The sequence below is a fragment of the Oxyura jamaicensis genome, chromosome 11 (assembly GCF_011077185.1).
Source record: "Oxyura jamaicensis isolate SHBP4307 breed ruddy duck chromosome 11, BPBGC_Ojam_1.0, whole genome shotgun sequence".
In the NCBI taxonomy this organism is placed as follows: domain Eukaryota; kingdom Metazoa; phylum Chordata; class Aves; order Anseriformes; family Anatidae; genus Oxyura; species Oxyura jamaicensis.
In genome coordinates this window covers 4,159,222-4,179,954 of record NC_048903.1, presented here as the reverse complement: position 1 = coordinate 4,179,954, position 20,733 = coordinate 4,159,222, and the positions used below count along the sequence as shown (strand labels likewise).

The 20,733-nt window shown below is 44.4% G+C and overlaps 3 long non-coding RNA genes across 4 annotated transcripts in view; 1 reads left to right on the top strand and 2 right to left on the bottom strand.

Annotated features, from left to right (window-relative positions):
* Positions 1 to 1,952: 1,952 nt before the first annotated feature.
* Positions 1,953 to 20,733, top strand: part of LOC118172925 — a 60,953-nt gene continuing 42,172 nt past the window's right edge. The window contains exons 1-4 of one of the 2 annotated variants that reach the window (XR_004753901.1): positions 1,953 to 2,009; positions 5,240 to 5,341; positions 7,456 to 7,546; positions 15,252 to 16,075. This is a non-coding gene — a long non-coding RNA (uncharacterized LOC118172925). Of the gene's footprint in view, positions 2,010 to 5,239; positions 5,342 to 7,455; positions 7,547 to 15,251; positions 16,076 to 20,733 lie in introns of those variants that run through there. The other variant, XR_004753900.1, reaches the window with a different exon arrangement.
* LOC118172932 lies at positions 11,640 to 14,144 on the bottom strand. The gene is made up of 2 exons (XR_004753909.1): positions 12,576 to 14,144; positions 11,640 to 12,450 (listed from the first exon to the last, which is right to left on the bottom strand). It is a non-coding gene; the product is annotated as an uncharacterized LOC118172932 (long non-coding RNA).
* LOC118172929 lies at positions 15,214 to 16,383 on the bottom strand. The gene is made up of 2 exons (XR_004753906.1): positions 16,211 to 16,383; positions 15,214 to 16,087 (listed from the first exon to the last, which is right to left on the bottom strand). It is a non-coding gene; the product is annotated as an uncharacterized LOC118172929 (long non-coding RNA).

Below are 20,733 nucleotides of genomic sequence, written 5' to 3'. Positions count from 1 at the left end.
TTGCATGAAATGGATGCAGAGCACACATATGTGGGACATACAGGCAACACACATAAGGTGTTAATAGTCTAAGCTGATGCCAAGGAAGAAAAAGAGCAGACAGGGTCAGCTACTGTTTCCTGAGCTAAATGTTCCTTTTCTAACGGTGGTCAGAGCCAGGGGTAGTTTTACAACGTGCAAAACATGCACTTGTAATTAAAATGAAACTCACACTGACAGAGAGAGGGGATGGCGAATGTTGACCTCACAGGCTGCATCTGCAGAGCATTTGGGGACACATTCTTTTAGCAGAAGCGATGTTGGCTTTTGATAGTCTTTTTTAATAAAAGGTAGGCAGGAATAAAGTTCTGTTAATTTGTATGCGCTGCATGAAGCTGTTTCTCGGAAGGCAGTGCCGGTGGTACTTCAGAGCAGAGAACTGCCCCACTATGGTTTTTAATTTCCATTCTTCTGTTTGAAAACAGAGGTGCTGCTACTGCTTGCAGGCAGTGGAAATTAAAATAAAAGCAAACAGAAGAAACAATAGGAAGGTTTTACTTTACTGTTCTGCTTGTTTTCTGCTGGTAGGCTTTGCAGTGCTGTGCTCGTGCAGCTATTTAGGCAGGTAGGTCCCTGGCAGACCTTGCCAACGCATCCAGGTTGGGCTTGCAAATCTGCCCTTCTGAAATTAGACTTGGGACAGGAGCCATGGATAACTTCATCTGTGCTCCAGCACACCCTGGCTAACACAGGCGGGCTCGCAGAGGGAAATGTGTGGCACTTCGGTTTCTGAGCCTGTGTGCCGCTGACCCTCCTCGATGGCAAGGCAGGACCTGCGGATGCACCTGGCTTGCACCGTGCTCTTCTGCTTGCCTGGGGGAAAATCTCTACCCTGGTCTTTTGAATGTAAGATTCCTGGGGAGAACGGGTAAGTCTGCTCCCCGCTTCCAGCCCTCCTAGACTTTTTAATCTCCTGCACCAACCAAAGAATCAACAAGTATATCATCTTCCCTGCAGCGAGATAAGATCCCTTAAGAGGCAGAGCACTCTGCCTTCCAACAAACTCATGCATAAAAGGTTAATTTAGAGCATGGGGATATCTGTGCATGTTGAGCAAATGGAGAGCTGGAGGGATTCTTTTTATTCCTCCTCCTCTCTTTGCGTTGGCTAGCGAGTGCAGGTTGAAGGTAGGACTCCGCGTTACGGAGCACCTCTCCATCACCCCAGCCTTTTGTCAATTCACCCAATGTGACAATTACAGCATTTCAGAGATGAGACTTTCTAATCCTATTACTCATTCATCAACCTGCAGATGATAGCAGAAGCCAGATCGAACAGTGCCAAAAGAGCAGTGAGGAGCCTTCTCCAGTGCTGTGAAACTAGGCTTAGCTCGGGCACAATAGGTGTGTAATTTAAGGTTTTGTTGAGCTGAAATCCAATCACATACTTGACTGGTAGATCACAGAAAGACACAGACAAAAAGAATGAGATAATTCTACCTCACACAAACACTTGAATCCGGCTTTGACTTAATAACAAGTGTGTGATCAACCTTACACTGTTTCTTTCTTTTTTTTTTTTTCTTTGAATCTAGAGATGGGATGGAGCTGAAATATTTTACCTACTTGGGTATCAGCCAACAATTAAAAAAAAAAAAAAAAGCACCAGAAGATAATGGAGGAACTTGCTTAGACAAATAAATGGAAAAAGTACAGATGCTTATTATATGAAAGATAATATGAAAATATAACGTATGGGCTTAGCTCAGTGCTATCTTGTCAGCATCTGATACCTACTGCTTTCCCAACGATGGAGAGGATCTAGCAGATACGAGAAGAACAAAGCTAAAAAAGTAAAACCTTGACTACAGAAGGAGAAAGTACACTCTGAACCTTACTGCTGTCTTTCCTGTAACTAAAATACTCCTTTTGTTTTGTCCTCTTTCAGGTACATGCTGTAATTGCTGGAGGAACGGTGGGAGCTCTCATGGGTAGATGAAGCGAATGCTGAGGTGCTGCAGCTGTGAGCAGGTGAATGGGAATGTGGGGAGGTGGGAGCCTTAGCTGTTACCTCCTGTGGAAACAGGAAGGTGGATTCATTCCTTTCTGTGTTTACAGAGGTAGCTTTTCATTAGGTAGAGTCTGTTATTTGGATTCACTCTCGTAAAGGGGAACGTTCAATACAGCCTGCTCTAGACATGGCCTTTATAGGTTAACAAAGTGTAGGGCACGTAAGGTAAATGGTCTGGCAGGAGAGCTCTCTGCAACAGGAGCATCCACATTTATTTCCATCACTATCGTCAGTGGCGTTTTTCTGTACAATGTAGCTGTCCTGGCCAAGTAAAAGCCTTCTTAAGACCAAACTTCAGAAAACACATTTCCACAGTTTTGGTGTCTGTCTTGAGCTCTTCAACTTAACAAGCCTCCGCATGTTAGTGGAATTAATGGTGCATGAGATTTAGTACTACCTTGTAGGTGTTGTGAGCTGGACACTCAGAAATACAGAAGCCCCAAACTAGAAGAGACAGAAAAAAAAATGACTATGAAGGCCCTGCTAGGAAGAATGATTCACATATGGCAGAGTGAGTGCTCTAGTGTTGTGGTTGAAAAAGCCCTTTTTAAAGTCTGCCAATCAAGAAAATGCCTTCAAGCCACATGAATTGATGCGTAAGGCTCCAAACGCAATGGTCACTAATATGCAATGAGCACAGTGGGATGTGTTACTCAGATGTAAGCTAGTTGTCAGAGCTAATCTGCTGCAACAGGTAACACGCAGTCCTGTGCCAAAACAAAGGAGCAAGCAATGCAGAGACTGGCAGAAAAAAACATCACCACCAGCAAAACCAAGAGGCTCAGAGGGATGACCAGGAAAAGGAATCCTGGAGGTCAAAGAGTTAAAAATGAAGTGTGAAGTTTGGCATTAGTTGTAAGAGACCAAATTCCAGGCAATGTTTTCTTAAAAATAAAACAATAAATTACCAATTTGCAAGATATTCGGCTTGAAAGCGTACAGAAGCAGCAACAATGAAAAGATTTTTTTAAGAATAAATGAATTAGTGGGGGAAAATCCCACAGCAATGAAACTGGTGTTGAAACATGACACAAAGTCTTTCAATAGTTTGCAGGAGTATGGGGAGATTGAGATATGTTCCAAGCAGAGGGAGGAAAAAAAACATATCCATAACCCAGTATAATCTGAGAAGCTCACGTTGGAGACTAACGTGGTTCCCAAACTGCAAAGATCTCAGAGAGATTTCATTCAGCAATATAACCTCTGACATTTGACCAGACAATTGCCTTAGGGGCATTAGCTAAAACAGTCTCAGCGTTAAAATGGAGGTATGAACTTCTGAAGGTTTTGTGAGTTGTTTTCCAGTGACACTGAGGCAGCCATTCTGAATACTGGATATATCAGCATCTCTAATTTCAGGAGAGACCGAAGGTTTTGCCTATGCTTAGCCACAGCTGCCCTCTCACCCTGAGACGTTCTTTCCCTTTGGTTTGCAGACGTAGGCAGCTCGGCTGTCTTGCCACCAGCATTAGGACAGGTACAGTTTTCACCACAGTTTTTTTTTTCCTGCTGTCATCTTCCACATTTGGAGGTGAGGCGTTAGGCATTAACCCTCCCACTCGGCACGTGGGCTTTACCCTGCCTTTTTCTAGTGAAATACCATTTGGGTTCCTTTGTGCTGGGAGCCTCAGCCCGCACTGGAGCAGATCCCGAGGATGAGCGACAGTTGCCAGAACAAATGCAGCTGTAAATGCCCCAGTGGTCCCTGGGGGCTGCAGCTGCTCTGTGGGAGCCTTTTGATGCCACTGACCCCACACTGAATCAGGAGGGGAAGGAGCAAACTGTTCAGTGCCTTCTCTATAAGTACATCTGCTAATGACCTGTGCCTGGCAAGGTGTAAATGTGTGCACGGTTCAGCACTTCGAGTGCTCCATAGACACGCATGCTAGTATTTAATAGGCATGCTCTTTTTGTGATGTTGTACAGCTCCAAAGTCTTACCCAGACTAACAGTAGAAAATAAAACCGTTTTGTTGCTGATGACTTCTGGATGTCCAAGAGGGGCATCTCATCTTTGTGAGAACCTAATAAAGGGCAGAATGCTGCACAGGCAGTGAGGAGCAACGGGGGAAAAGTGTGGAAAAAGTCCTGTGAACACCAAGGTCAGAGAAGAAGGTGGGGAGAGGCACTGCAGGCACTGGAGCATCCCTCTCCCTGCAGCCCATGAAGGACCCAGGCAGGAGCAGGCGGATACTCCCTGAAGGACCTGCAGCCCACGGAGAGCCCACGCAGGAGCAGGTTTATCCTGAAGTGCTGCAGCCCGTGGAAGGAGCCACGCTGAATTAGGGGAAAAGTGTGAGGAGGAAGGAGTGGTGGCGAGGAACTGCCATGGAATGACTTTAACCAACAAGCATAAATTAAATATTCTTGTGGGCAGAGCATTCAGTTTCGGCACTTTCCAGATCCAGACAGTGAGGTGGAGTATGTTATAAAGCAACACTCCTTCGCTGACTTCCCAAATAAAACCAGCCAGGACAAAGAGACACCCCCACCCTTTTGCCTCTTCTTCGCCCTCCCTTTGCTGTGCCCTGCCCTGTATGGCCCTTTGCAAACCCGTGTAAGCAGTGACAGACCCAGCCGCCTTGCTAAAACCCTGCTGTCTGCAGCAACCTTTGAAAGGTCAGACGCCGTGGGCCAGTGGTGGTTGTTTTTGCATGGCTCCTTTCTTTTTGTCTTCACGCTCTTTCCCTCGGTTCCTTGTCAAACTCTAGAAAAGAAAAGCTCTTCAGGGCCACAGAACTGGGGGCAGGTTTGGCCTCGAAGAAATTTAAGTACCACGTCTCTGTAAGTCCCAGGCCGTTGCTGTCTGTTGCTGTGAAGTGTCAGACTGCGTATTGGTTGGTAGCTAACAGCAGCAACACTTAACGAAGTTGAGTGAGGATGATGTTTAAGCATTTCTCATCCTAAGGAGCTACCATGGCAGCTGTGGAAGGCTCCTACAGTCTGGGTGTGCTCTGAATAACCTCTCTCACTATGGTTCGCATTAAAAATTTTGATTATCTGTCAGACTGCTGCTCCCCTTCTCCTGAGCTATCAGGGTTGCAACACTCTGTAGAAGTCATTTACTTGCCAGTGGTACCGTTAGCCCTTTGTGAACAATTAAGCTGAGGTCGGAGGTTGCAATATATCAAATTTGTGGACCGCATTAAATTTTATTTTTACTGAAAGGAACTTTTTGTCTCTTTTATCAGGAGGAAAATTAAGCTGTGAACTGGAATTCCATCAGGCTGTCTACTGTGAAGCCCTGTGGCTTTAGCAAAGGGGCAGCAGTGGTCAGAAATGACACTCAAAAGGTAAATTTATTTCTTTTTTATTAAAAAGGATAAGTTATGACCTGTACAGTATATCTTAAAGAAGGAGGGAACTTAGCACAATATGCTGTATTTTCCCATTTCTTTTAAAAAGACTGATTTTGCAACACACAGAGAAGCTCTGGATGGGAGGGATGGGGTGCTGGGCTACCAGCAGGGAACAGTCATACCATCACCCTCCACGCCTGCCCGCTGGCAGCAGCCACATGAGATGTGGGTGGCTCTCATCTGGTCCCAAAAAGGCATGGAAGTGTGAGCTAAATGTTCTGCCCACCTAATTGTAAATGGACAGGAAGTTCAGGGTAGGCTTTTGGAAAGGATATTCTTTTTGATTCTGGAGTTGAAAGTTTTTTTGGGGGTAAGATTTTTAAACCCTTTGAAAACACATCTTCATTGTGCGCCTTTTCTCTCACCAAACCCGCTAGTAGTTTTGCCACTAATTTCTGGGAACTGGATCACTTTCAAAACTGTTCAAACTTGCTGCCTCTGTGAATTTTTGCCATTCTAAAGAATTGTTCTTTAATAAATGGAAATAATTTTATTATAAAACCAAACTACAGTGAAACCCTGTGTCACTCCCTGGCTTCCAAAGAGCAGACAGTTTGGGGATTTAAACACCAGGTTAGAAATTCCCAGACACGCTGGCTGCCCAGCCAGGCTGACTCTACCATTGGCCTCTCCAAGGTTGTGTTCAGTATTGTAGTGTAAGGATTGTCTTTTGGGTCTGAACATGCAAGTATGTGCTTGTTCTCTTCATATGGGTATAAAATACCTCCTTCTGCTTCGCACAGGCATCAAAATATATGTGAAATCCTCAGGAACTTGCATGTTTATGGTGCTGTTTATGCAACCTGCTCTGCTTGCCTGCAGTTGGCCAGCTGTGGTTTGCATGCAGACACGTTTGATTTCTGTGCACAGTGGCTGATGATACCAAATTAGGCTGCAAAGATACTACGGCCTTTTCATTTTTCAATGAGATTAAAGGTTTGCCCTGCTATATTTGCCATGCATTTCTTCTCCCCTCTCTGCTGCACAGCGTTATGTTCCGCTCATCCATATCTCCTGTTTCCACCCTAAAGAAGGCAGAATTTCAACAGCAAGAAAAGGGCTTCTATTGTGCCCTGTATAATTCAAAAAACACCCTGTGGGATGAGTTGTGCAATTTTAATATTCATTATCTCAAATGGAGATAATAGAGTAGACCGTAGTAGGAAAGACTGATTAGTAGATCACTGAAGATAGAGGTTTTTTGTTTTATTTTTTTTAACTTGGCACATTATTTGGTGATAAGCAAGTAAAACAGTTCCTCAAAACCAGAATCTTTGGAATTTGAAAATGCAATGCAATGGCTGTGTGGGAACCATTCTTCAGTAAATACATCCACGGGAGCTCAAGAGCCTTGCATGGACTGAACTTACTTCGTTTATAAGTCTTAAGCCTTACTGGTTAGCAGCTGAAACGAAGAGATTTCTGTTGCTCCCTCAACTCTAAATGAAAGGCTTGTATCGGAGGGAAGGGGAGCATGCAATCAATCCATAAAGTGAATGGTAATGCTTTAATTATCATTCTATTGTTATTCGTCCTATTTAGCTGCTTAGGGGTTGTGTAGTTTGCATATTCATTCCTCTAATTCTCACAAAGGTTTTGTTGTTGTTTTTTTTTGTTTGGCAAAAGTTTGACTCCAAAAAGAGAGCAAGCTTGTCATTAATGGGCTCAAAGGGAAGGAATGAGGAAGGCCTTTTTTCCCCAGATCTCAAAGATTTCTGTGGGGGAAGGACACGAGGTAGGTATCATTTTGCAGAAATAGAGATACAAAGATTTTCTTTGTAGGCAAGCGCAAGTGAAATTGGTTGTGGCAAGACAGTTTGAGAGTGTAATGAAACTTAGCCAAACAAAAAACTCCCCTAACCATCACCCAGTGCAGACAAAGGGAATTCACCATTTTTTTAAAGGCTGCAGCACTTGGCAGTGCCCTTCAAGTGAAGCTTTCCAGCAACTCGCTCTCTTAAAAACTTCAGCGAAACACAGCACTACATACTCAGTTAATTCCTTTGCCATAGGAGAAAAGTAGTCACAAGATTTTTGTTTCATTTTAGCAAATGACGTGTAATTCATAGTGGACTTCCTACTCCTGTGAAAGAAAGGAAGAAGATGCTTTTGCTTCACACAATCTTTGCATCTAAGGAGGTAAGTTGATCTCTTTGTAGAAACATTATCACAGCTACAGCCTTCTTGACTAGTTTTTATGTCCTCCTGTTGTGCATTATTCCCATTACATGAACACTTCTCGAGGCTTTGTGACAGTACGGATTAGACTCATAAGAGTGTGCTGAGGCAGTGGGCAAGGTTGCAGTATCTTGCATCTCCAACTGTTCTGAGAGAAAATGGGATTCCACTTCTTGCTCTGAGGTTAGGGCAGTGTTAGAGGTCTTTCTTCAAGCCTAAGACAGCAGCAGGTATTCTTGGAGAATGCACGTATACTGGAGCGGACTGGGGTAATGCATGAACAAAGGCCAGGTTAAGGATGATTTGAAGACATTTTTGGTGATTGTAGAATTAAAGCCATTACAATCAGTCCTTCATAGAATTAGGGAGTTCTGTGCACCTACTGCACGTGAACCAGGAGCAGGGGGAGTCCCCTGCAGACTCAGCTCATGTAAGCTGTCTCCAGCTGTCACCAGAGATACCGAACAGCAAGTCACCATCAGAGGTATTTCCTGCTGTCATCAGATGATGCTCAGTGACTAAAAGGGTTGCCAAGGATGAGCAAAGAACAGACTGCAATGGTCAATATTTAATAAGTGTATCTTGAGATTTTTTTGCAGTCATTTCCATATTTAAACGTAATATACTTTAATATAGTTGTGCTTATCCATATACTGTTTTTTTTTCCTAGTCTAAGCAATCTCCAGGCCTGAGAACTTTCTCACTGTTGTCTTCTGTCTCCCAGGCATAGTATAATGACAAACCAATTCCTCTGCTTCCTAGTTAATGAATAGTCTCTAGTTTTTCAGGCAGGAGTATTAAAGAAAGCCTAGCTTTTAGCTATTAAATGTATTCAGTGGTATTTATGACAGATTTTCCACTTCTTCTTTCTTGCTGCACATAATCTTCAAGATCATTAAAGGGAAATTCTGAGATTTGCCATGCTCAGTGCTAATGTAGCACTTGTTTCATAATGAAGCTTGAAATGGTGGGTTTTTGCTCTGCACACGATTAATGCTGAAGTCCACATCCTTATCTGGTAGAAAACACCAAGAGCTCCACTGCAGTAAATGAAGTTAGCATAATTTGCATCGGTTGAAGATGTGGCCCTGTATCTGGTTGACATTATCGTGCCTGCTACAGTATAGACACCAGCTGGGGTGCTGTTGTTTCATTCCTCCATGGGGTAGGAAGGGCCTCAGTGGGGGAGAGTGAAAGTGGAGAATGGCCATTGCTAGTGCAAGCTACAAACGAGCCATTTGAAGTATAAGAAGGTTGAAATAAAAAGGCAAGCTCACCATAACATAGCGAGATGCAACAGAAAGGACGTGAACTTGGGTTGCTCCACTTATGTTACTCCAGAGGGATTTGTGCTCAGAACAGCTCCTCCAGCCCACGTCTGTGATCAGGGGTGGGAAAATTCTCCCATGCCCTGTGGTTTTCAGGTCAAACTGAACTGCTTGGGGGCTGTACCTCAAAGCCACATGGAAGCTCTAACTACTGCCGTGCAAAATGCCCTGTTTCTCAGGTGGAGCTGGCAGGAACCAGTTCTTCAGCAGCTGTGTTGGCTTTCTATTTGCATTTGGATGAAAATCAAGAGGTTGCTTTTTCTCGCTCTGACTTTGAATATAAGTCTCTCTCCTCCCTTCAGCTGCCCTAGTTCTTAAATGTTGGTGCTGTTCGCAGCGCTGTAGCTACCTGGTTCTAGGCTTTTGTTTCAGGTGGCTTGTGCCACAGTGTTCTCTGCAGGAACAGTCTTGCTGGAGGCACTGTCTCCCCTCTGGCCCCGAGGAGAACACATCTGCTCCCTCTGACACAATGGAAGCTTCTGGAATTGTCATTCTGTTGGGCAGGACCGAAATAGCCATAGGATTTGGTATGCATTTTTAGTAGGTTGCAACTGTGCTCCTTGAGCCAAAGGAAGATGGTTCATACAGCAAAGCAAATAACATTTTTGCTCAACTTTTGCTCAGTAGCTTTTCATTATTAATCTTCAATAAAACAAAAGCTTATAAATGCCCAATCCAGCTGCTGCTAAAATATGAACAGAATTGCTATTGAATTGGATGAGGTCAGACTGGGGCTCCAGATGAAGGTCAATACAATTTTTAGTTCCCTGTCACTCTTTTTTTGCCCAGCCTGGCAGTTGCACATAAGAAAGTTGGCCAGCTGTGAGATGGTGATTCAAGGAGGATGGCTATGCCTCTGAATCCATTGCTCCAGCTGTCTCAGGCTGTTCCGGTGAGCCAGAGGTTTGTGCTCTCCAGCCCAGGCACAGGGAATTACAAATGTGTGCTGAAATAGAAGCCAGGGTTCAGGGTGAGGACACACTAGAACAAAGCCTGTTGGTATGGGAGAATTACAATAAATGGCATGAAGAAAGCATGTTCGATTCAAATTCTTGCCGAATGTGACTTAATTGTCACTTTTCTTGGGAATATGGCCTTACTACCAGAACAAGAGAGAGAAGCTGGTGATCCCTTTGGAATTAAGGGTTTAGGGTATGACATGGGGAATTAGACATGGGCCTCCCATTAGCAAGAATGTTGACCTTGGTGCATAGTTCTGAAAATAAACCCTATCTCCAAGCTCAGTTGTGTTTTTCTTCCGCTGAAGAACAGGCTTAGATGTTACTGAGCAGGAGAGTAGGTCTCATGATTGGAAACTTCTGATGTCGTTTTCAAGTGCAGTTATAAAACTGAGTGATGACATGTGGGTGTCCGCACCCAAAATATTTACAAATCAAACTGTGTGGGTGCCTGGTTTTTATGGTGGCAATAAAATATTGCTTAGTATTTCCTGGTAAACTTTTAGTTCTGAGTAATTATTATTAAATAGATGGAGAAACAGGGAGCTACAGCAGAATCAAGAGCATTATTCATTAGCCCTGTTTTTTCCCATGGGCTGACAGTCAAGAGACAATACACCTAGGCCCCTCCAACAACCTTCATCATAAGCATGTGCTTTTGGCAAGTAGCTCCACTGCAGTCTGGTCAAATGATGCCACTGAAATCAACAGAAGCATAAGGTGGCAGTAAAACATAATATGCAGAACTCCCAGCTGAGGCTTGCAAGTGAGCTTCGAGTCCCACTGGGGCACAGGATGTGATTTGGATTCTCTTATGCCTCAGTTTCCCTCTGTGGAAACAGCAATGATCCCCTTTTTTTGAAGTCCTTTGACATCTGGAAAAGCTGAGTACTGTAAAAAAGCTTGCTCGCTATTATGCCTATATTTAAAACAAAACTTAATGCTTTGGTGCTTTGCTAGGTTGGGGGTGAATGTGCTTAGTGCTTTGTGTGATCGAGCTGTAGATTACATAGGCAGTGGTTTGTAATAAGAGCCTTATCAGTAACAAAAACCCTTCTGTCATCCTCACAGAAGCAACAATCGTATTTTAAAATGGTTGCCAAACGTGTTTATTTGAAGATGGTTGTTTCTAGCATAGCTCAAACCATTGTGTGGCAAGAGTTCAATTGCTTCCCACTAAAGCCAACATTCAGAGCTTGGAAAACTGTAGATAAATGTCAGTTTCTGCCATAATTTGTGGAATCAATACAAACTGAGTCAAAGAATCACAAACAGTAATGTGAAAATAAAATGATCTGTGTTATGGTTTTTAAGTAAATGATGATAAACTAATAAATGCCATTAGCTGCTGCCATTACTTTGTTGAATTTAGCTGATGTTACTGTGTTGACTTTAAAAGCTATCAGCTTAACTATATAAATCCATTTGACATGTCTTTATTCAGATAAAACTTTAATACTGCAAGTGTAGCAAATTAGATGCAAATGCTCTTTTTATTTTAAGTATATTTAAAGCTGCCTTTTCAATGCAAATTTTACAGGAAATCTCAACAAGCTAGGACAGACATCTTAGCTGTCAGCGTGCAGCACTTTCATTTCGGTCTCAGGCATGGGAGCTGCATTTTGTCCCTGCAGACTGAGATAATTAAAACTACAGAGAGATGGTTTTAAATATACATGATACACAGTTACTTAAATTGTGGGATAATGCATAAATGCAGTCCTTAACGTTTTGGTAGCACAACACTGACCAGACGACGTAGCAGGGTAAATTGTAGAGAACAATTTTATTTCTGCATAAACAGTTTTATGGTTTGTCTGGTTTTGTTTTGTTTTACTTTTCACCTGAATTATTGTGGAGGCGCAGAAATACCAATTCAAAACCTGGGTTGTGAATGCCCTCATTAAAGAGACACTGATACCATTAACTTTTTTTCCCCTTCTTTCTTTTTTTCTTTTTTTCTTTCTTTTTAAATTATGCTTTAACTTCTTTGTTTTTGAGCAGTCCATAGCCTCCTCGGAATACATATCTATTTCAGCTTTCATTTGCTGAACCCCCTGAATGAGTTTATCCAAACAATGTGAATTTACTCAGATCTTTTTAAAATCCCACATCTCTTGTGGTTGATAAAGCTGACTTTAGCTAAGAAGAGTTGGATCAGGGTGATTTAAATTTCACAGTGAAAATGATAAGGGCTTTACTAGAAATAATAAGCACATTCAAATACTGTCATGGGCAAACAGTTGAATGTGCAGTGAGAAATTCGGCAAGGCTAGTCGTTTTCAGTGTTGATTTAATGAAGCAATGGATAGTGAAATAGAAAAAAATAACGACTCGCATTCGGAGGTAAACTTATGTTAATGCCTTATCAGTAGTTTTATAAAGCATTTTTCATTAAAAAGCAGCATTAATGCCCTAATAACTTTTAAAATGTCATGCTGTTTAAAAGCAACGAAAAGCCCAAGCCAACCCACCAGCCAGGGAAGCAGAAGAGTCTCTTTTTCAGCCCTACAAACTGGCTGAGCGATACCCTATTATTGTCAGGAGCCGCATGTCAGTTTGTTGAGCCCGAGGATAACTTGTGTTTCAGGGAAAGAAAAAGAAAAAAAAAATCCACTTAAGCTTCAGGGCAAACAATACTGGCCCACTGTTTAAAATGTTTTTGAACATTGGCTTGTCCATTTCAACAACACAGAGCCTCACCTTTCTCATTCAAATGGGGTGAGGAATCTGCACAGAGCCCATTGCAAAGGAAGGCTTGTCTGGAGCTGCTGCATTTCCAGGATCAAAAGGTTCAAATCTATGAATCCAGATGTGCTTTGGAGCGATAGGGCCAAGCTGGCTATTGACCGGGCAGGCGGGAGGAGCAGAAGGCGAGATGATTTTGGAGGCGGTGGGGCAGGCGGTTTACAGCCATCATTAGTGGGGTTGTGCGCGGCGAGGAGCGGGCATCCCGAATTAGCCAGCTCTGAGGCAGCTGGAAAACAATAAATCAGATGTGTATGGCACTTCCAAGAAGGGCTGAGCAAAAAGAAAAGGGAAGAAACATCACTGTGTTGCCAAAGGGCTGAGGTTAAGGATCCCTCTGTGCAATTTATCAGTTTTTAGTTCCCCCATTTGAATGCCTCACTGTGTCAGTTGTCCCTAGCTCCTCCAAGGAGCCACCTCGCTGCTGCCAAGTGGGCAGCCTGTGTGGGATTAGCTTGGGTTTTCACAGGTAGCCCGTGGCCTTTATTTATTTATTTATTTATTTATTTCCCTTAAGGAAGGTGGTAAAAACCTATGAGGAGCTTCCTGCAATCAGCGCAGGGGAGCAGCAGTCATTAGCAGGCGGGGCGAGATCAATATTCCTGCCCAACCTTTCTGCTTGCACTTCCAGCTAGTGATTATGGAGCTGTTGTAAATTCACGAATCCTGTGTATAAGGAAAATCTAATCTCTTCCAAACAGCTCATTTCCATAGTTAACGACCAGAAAACTACAACCGACTTTGTCACTGACAACTTCTTTGTGTTTGTAAACAGGTTTTGTGGGAATAAAACGTTTCGAAGGTTAAAAGAAATAGGAGCTCAAATCCTCCCATCGACCATCTCATATTCCCTACGTTTGGCTCGTTACAGGACATGTATGTCCTTTAAGACCCAGAGATTAATGAGGCATTTTACGAGACTAATACATTTTAAATTTTAACACTGGAGTTAGCATCTATAATTGTACAATTATACGTTCATTTAGATTTTTTAAAGATAACTAATCACAGGTGACTAGAGCTGTGTGAAGAGGCAGAATTTATGTTTCTTCAGCTGTAGGAGTACTAAATCATGCAGGAATTGAAATTGTTTTCCTTCTGACAGATAGCTCAGGCAAGATTAGTCAGTCACTGTTTCAGATATAATGCTTTTTTTATTATGCATACTTTATGCGGGACTATTACATTTGTAACGTATACTTCTGCATACAGCAAATTAACTATTGTGTAATGCACGGACCAAGAAAGAGTGTCATTAGTTCTTGCTATCCCGCAGTTTCGAGCAGCTGGTGAAATATATACCAATCACCCAACAGCCAGCTTCGTGTTAACATGTATAACAAAGCCTCAACGACTCCTGTTTGACAGAACTTTACCGTGTAGTAATAAATAAGGCTGAATTATTGATGGTGATAACGGCTAATATTATTATGACCTCAATTAAGTGCTTTTTTCAGACGCATTAGCAACAAAAGGTCTTCTCTTTGCTCGGTGCTGTTTTGTCAAGTCCCACTTTACATTAAAATCGAATTGATCAAACCTATTTGCCATTTCGCTGTGAGTGGATAACCATAATGGGTAATCTATCAGCATGGTGCTCCCCTTAAAGCTATTAACACCTTTTGTTGTTTTACTCAAGTTTCCAAACGTGCTGAGAGGTTCAAAAAGGCAAACCCTACAATCTGTTAGGATTGCGCGGAGCTGTGACTTGTGGCACTCTTTTAATTACCATACTTTTTTAACTCGGCGGCTAAACACTGATATTTCTGACACTAAGTAAGTCTTTATTTACTTATGAAGCTGTGAGACAGCTAAATTAAAGCTGATTAGCAAGATGGCAGCTCCGCCGCTTGCAGCTGAGGTGAGTTTAGCTGCGGCGTGGCATCTCCCCACAGCTCGCTGCTTGACTCGTCGTCGCTGCGGCTGAGATCACTCAGCAGCAAGGCAAATAAAGGCAGCTTAGAGTTTTTGCCCTTTGGCAAATTGGCAAATTGTGTTAGCTACATGGGTATGTGTGTAAAGTGTGGAGCAGCCTGTTTGTTTGTGAGAGCGCTTTTATAAAAGGCAGGGGGAGATAATTTCCAGGGACAGGCTGTGGAGTGTGCATGCTTGGGGAGTTGTGGGATTACATTCATTAAAAAGTGAAGAGCTAATGAAATTAATCAGAGGAAAGACTGAGTAAACCGGAGAATACAAATACAGGCCTGACTTGGGAAGGTTGCCACTTTTCGCTTAAGTCTCCGCTGGAAATTTCTACCCTCCTGGAACCATTCCTCACGTTTGTGTGTCTGGATTTTGGAGATCTGCCTCCTCAATACTTGTGTGGGGCTCCATGGCAAAAGACGGAGGGAATTCCTGGTTTACTCACTCACGTCAAGCCTAGACTAAGAGTGCCTGGGCTGTGATTCATCACCGTTTGTGTAATGCTGATGCAAAGACCAAGGGAAAGTAGGTGGTACCGCCTTCACCAGCACAAAACCCCAGTCATATTTTTGCTGACAATCTCAACAGAAAAGCCTGAACGGAATAAGCGAGGATGTCCTTTATTGCCTCACATGTTCCTTTTGCTTTCTTTTTGCTTATATCAACAACAACAAAACAACCCTCCCTGTCCGATTGCACTGCTAGTAGCCTTGGTGCGCATCCCATTCACGGAGGAAGAAGAGCCCGGGAGAGCCTTGCCTGGCAGGAGGGAGCTGTCAGCACAAAGCAGTGGCTCCTGCTCCACCATGGGCTCGCTGCTGGCACAAGGGGAGTCAGTGCCACTGACATAAAGGAGGTTACACCTTTTGTGACGTTAACGCCAGCAGTGGCTTTGGCCCTTTTGCTTCTGCATACTGTAGTGAGTCAAAAGCAGGGTGAAATGAAGAAATATTTATGTTGGCTTCCAAACCAGATTGAAGATAAATTGCTGTTAAGCTCCAGTTCTGTCTAACCATTGATACGTGTAATATAGCAAATTAATTAAAAGCTTATACTCACAATATATAGGGATTTCAATTGTTTTAAAGTGGTGGTTAGTCTTTCAGCAACTGGAAGTTACATGCGACTGAGTTATTCAGTAGTCAGTGCTTCCAGAACTGTCTGTTTCAAGTAGTTTACTACTCTTCCAATTTCTTCATGCCAATCACTTTTTGTGGATTTTGATCTTGCATTGAACAAACCAGAACCGTCCTTTGCCCTTTTTATAAGTGCCCCCAAAGCAGGGTATGAAGTGGGTTGATGACAGCCCATCCATCTCGCTGTTTTTGAAAGGGATTCTCCTACTGGACATCATGCGGGGAAGCGTTTTTCTGAAGCCCACCCACCTTGCCCCCCTTCAGAAGTGGCTGCATTTTCCTAAGGCATTTCTTGGAGGGGTAAGCCCGCATATCAAACAGCAGATTTCTTAATGACATATAGCGATGTTGACTTTACTGATGCTTCAGCTGCAGTTGTCTTAATAAAGGCTGTCGCTCGCATGTCAGCTGGAAACAAAAATCAATAAGCAATGAGAATGGGAGTAAAGGGAAACCAGAGGAACAAAATGATGAACAAGAATTTGGTATCTCGCCTCGTATACTTCCAGTCAGCTGCTGTGCACCTCTTACCCTTTCAGAGGATCTGCAGCTAATCCCTGCAGCCTCGTGCTTGCAGGATTTCAGGGCTCTGCCCGCTGTGGGCAGGAGAAACTCCAGGCCCAGTGGCCACACAGGGCCTGCTCCGACCCCCTTGGACCCAGCTGCAGAACACGCAGGGGCCTCGCTGAAGGACAGCCCCCCGGGGCTAAATGGCCGTGGCTACCCCATCCTTGCTCCCAACTCGGGTACAGGGAACCCAGGCGGCCCAGATCTGTGTGCGGGTGTCACATACAGATATACAAGTAACGTTGTTTTCTAAAATTCTGTGGGTATTTACCTAGCTCATGAAGGGGTCTGCGCGGGTTGCTGGACCTGGCACTTCCACCTCTGCCCCTCTTGGGGTGTGTGGGGTTGGTTGTTTGGAGTGCGTGTGTAGGTAAGGGGTGTGTGTGTGTAGGGGCACTGAAGTGGAAGCAGGAGCTGGAGGAGGAAGCAATCCGTTTAAATGAATAACCGTGCCAAATGCCCAGTCATAAGGTACAGACGGGGGAGGCCGTTAATGAAAGCACCGAAGCAGCCACATCTGTGATTGAATACTCAGTCTTTTAGTCCCTACTGCTGTGTTTACTGCTCCTTAATGTGGTATTGTTTACTCACAATTAAACCCTTTGCCATTAATTTAACTCTCAGATGTCGAATCGGTCACAAGGCCCCAGATCCCGGACAGCTGGGCTCTGTACACTTGTTTAAGCACAGCTCTCGTTAGGAGGGAGAGAGCGTGGTGCAGCGAGCTGATGGCAGCACGGGGCTGGCTGCTCTCCGTGGTCATCAGCCCCGCTCCCGGTCCTGCTCCCAGCCCCAGGAGCCGTGTGGGAAGCGTTAACCATTGTCAGCCGAAATTTCACACCGGAGATAACAAATGCTTGAAACCCAGGCGCTGCTTGGAGGAGATAAACACGTTTTCCCCCATTAATTAAAACGTATCTGTAAATTTAAGCAGAGATGTTCGCTGTAATAAGTTTTGAACTGGTGACAAATGTCAACAGCAAAAGGGCCGAGATAAGGCAATGTCAGATCCGCGTGTGGCGATACGCGCCTTCGCGCCGGAGCCTTACACCGTGGGACTTCGTGGTCTGTGCTGGTGGTTGATAGCAGGGAGGTGAAGTGGCCGGCAGCATGGGATGCCAGGGAGATGGAGGGGCCCTAGCAGGAAAGAGTGGTTTTTGTCTTCTTGTGAACCTGGGGAATTTCAGTGGTTTTTAATATTTGGTGTTTCCCTAAACTTCTCTTGCATTTCTTTTGTCTAAAATAAAATACTTCAGTGTACGTGCTGTGTGTCGAGCCGCCCAGTGCATCTATTCCAGTGACGCCCACCTATAGAATAAGTGTACATTTCTTCAAAAAAAAAAAAAAAAACACCTTTTCAAATCTAAACAGACTTGTTTAGTAACATACTGTTACTGACATATCCAACTGATTTTAAACCATGTGGCAGTGGGATTGCACTACTTAGTGGGGCTCAGTATGTTCACAGCAGAAACCGAGGGCAGTGCCTGATCTTGAGACAACCAGCATTACAGCGGCCATGCAGCCCTTTCTTCTCCTCATCAGCACCTTACAGGAGTAATGTGCTGGATTGCAGCTGGGAGTTCTGCATGGGGACGGGGTCCGCTCACGCTGCCCCGGTAGCCCTAACGCTGCAATGGTTTCTCCATGCGGAGGGGTCACAGAGGCAGGGACATGCCTGCGGGGGAACACGCCTCCAGTTTACTCTCAAAACCAAAATGTATCTTTCCTTCTTTGTCATCTCTACTGAATGTGCCAGAAATGTTTCTCATGAAGGTGGATTTTTGTCTTTGCTCGGAAGACCAACCAACTCCATCAGATAACCTGGTGAGGACACACAGACTTATGGACACTCCTGGCTAGTCCCTTATTTAAAGCAGTGTCTGAAAAGGGGAGGTCTGCTTGTCCCGAGTCCATCCTTTCAGATTATTTAAATATAGCTACATGAATGATTCCCAATGTACAGCTTATTTGATCACCTTGCCTTCTTTTGGTAATTGCGGTATATCTACAGCTGTGTTTGAATTTCTTTAAGTTTATTACTAGACAAATACACTGTGCACTTTTCCTCACTAAATCGATCATAATTTGAAACTTTGATCCGAATGTAGGTGGCTTAGTTCTGACTGTCCATATAAATCAGCAGATATTTGTGCCTGTTCTCATAAGGCAAGCCTTGTAAGTACTGTGCAAATTTAAAATCTGGTTCCAATAACTGGTTGTGTTTTACTGATTTGCCTTTTAAATTTGCCTCCTGTGAAAATCAGTGCCTTCGAATCAGGGGAGCATGTTTAGGAAGTGAACACGGGAGCCATAAAGTGACAGAAGTGATTTTATTTAAAAGTCTGAAGTCAAAGTTAACGTTGTGCCTTGTTTTTGCATTCACCCTTTATTGGTTTCGGTGCAAACCCAGCAGCATGGAGCAGGTGCCTCCATGCACACCGTCCTGAGCCACCAACCCACCACCCACCCGGCAAAACAATGTTCCCACGAGTCCCGCATCCCCCTGCACATTTTGGGCGAGGATGTGTGTCCCCCCTTCCTAAACCAGGTGCCAAAAAACACCCTTGGCAGCAGCCTACAGCCCCAAACACCGCCCCATGTCCCCCTCGGGGATGCTGTCACGCCCCGGGCAGGCACAGTTTGGGGCTCGCTCCCTTTGGGGACGGGGATGGGGACGGGATGGGATCAGCCCCAGTTTCTCCTCCTTTGGGGTCTGCCCCGTTTTATGGGGCGCTGGCAGTGGCTACACCTGCGGCTCTAACCGAGTTAACCGAAATGTTACAGCGGTCAGTCAGAGGGAAGGGTCAGAGTTCAGGGGTCAGCCTTTTGGCAGTGGCAGGGAAGAGGAGCGGGATAAAGGCTCGTTAAGGTTACTTACCTCGTCCGGCTGAGAAACGTGCTGTGCGCCTCTCTTGTGTCCCGGCATTTGCGTGGGCAATTCTGGGCATTGTCATGGGAATAGGGGTTAAATTATTCTGCTTTGTCATTAAGTGATCCTCGATTGGCAATCCGCTACACAATGGGTGATCATTAGGAAAGGCCATAAAACTGTTACACCAGTTAGGAGTGAATGGTGAATGAAGCCAGATATCTCCAGGACCAGTTCCCCGCCCTCCCCCGCCGGCTGCAGCTGCTGGAGTCGCGATTGAAAGCAGAAACGCGGAGTCTCGGAACAACCCTTTCTTTAAATGCTCCTCTGATTTCATTTTGAAAGTGTTTACATTGAAGGGAACAGCAGATGAACCTTCAGACGGTTACCTAAGGCATACCGAGTGTGGTCGCTTCCCGAGATTCTGTTGTCTCAGTTTAGGTGATGCTTTGGTTAAAGCCCAGCTTGCTGGAGTACCTAGACTGCATCAGATCATTACCCTTAAAAATGTAGTGCCCCCTGGCTTGTTAGTTTCAGAGAAAGTCGTGAATGCGAGACAAAAGCCCCAAATAACATGAGAACTGCACGACACAGATGGACGTACAACTTGCTTGATGGAAGTGCCTCCAACCCCAGAAGCTCGTGGTGTCCCACGGCCTGAGCCATAGCTTCTGAGGGCTCCAGGCTGATAGTTGCCAGGCCTAGACGTGTGCTTCCCAACCCGAAGTCCCCACAAAGTAGGGCTGCTTTGCTTCCCTGTCCTCTCCTTTTCCCCCCAGCGTGGTTCTTGCTTCAGCTCCTGCCTGGCCCCATGTCCTCTGCCATTTCATCTCCCTGGAGGAGCAGGAAGGCAGAGGGCAGGAGCTTGTGGCTTAGGTAGGACAGTGCTGGTCCTGGCTTGCAGCAGTGAAGTTGCCAAGGGACCAACACATGAGAAAGAGCTCTTGTTATAGCTGATTGACAGCTTCCGTCCAGCCTTACCTGACTTTACCACTCTTTGTTTTTGCAGTCCTGGTGCTCTAGGTGACCCTTGGGGACAGGGTTTTCCAACAGCTGCCCAGATAGTTCCAGCCGTGCTCCTGGGAATGGTGATTTTTCCACGACTGAAAAGCCAACATAGCTTTTAACTAAAACTGGAGAGCTAATTAACTGCTTAGCGATTTGTCCTTGCTTTTTTATATTCCAATTATGATTGCAGCTCATCTCACTTGAGAAAGAACATGCTCTGTGGCCTGCAAAGAGACTTATTTCTTTGACTACAATTAACAATAGGATTTCTTCCTAGTAATTAAAGATATGCTGTTGCAAGCTGTGTAAGTGGGCTACAAACAGGCCACTGTCCACTGGGAATGCTCTGAATTGTGTCATGTTTTATTTGTGGTTCCCTACATCCCTAGATGTGCAGTCAGACCCCAAGTCTGCAAACAGTCGCTGCTTTGCATGACTCGGAAAGACCCATTGTCTTCAGGGCCTTTGGAGAGTATCATGGTGATGAGTGCATGAGATCAGATGTTATGCTGTAAATCTGCCTTTAAAAGGGGAAAAAAAAGAAAAGAAGTAGGAAAACATCACAATTTCTACATTGAAGTTCTAGAATAGCAATAGTCAAAGATGT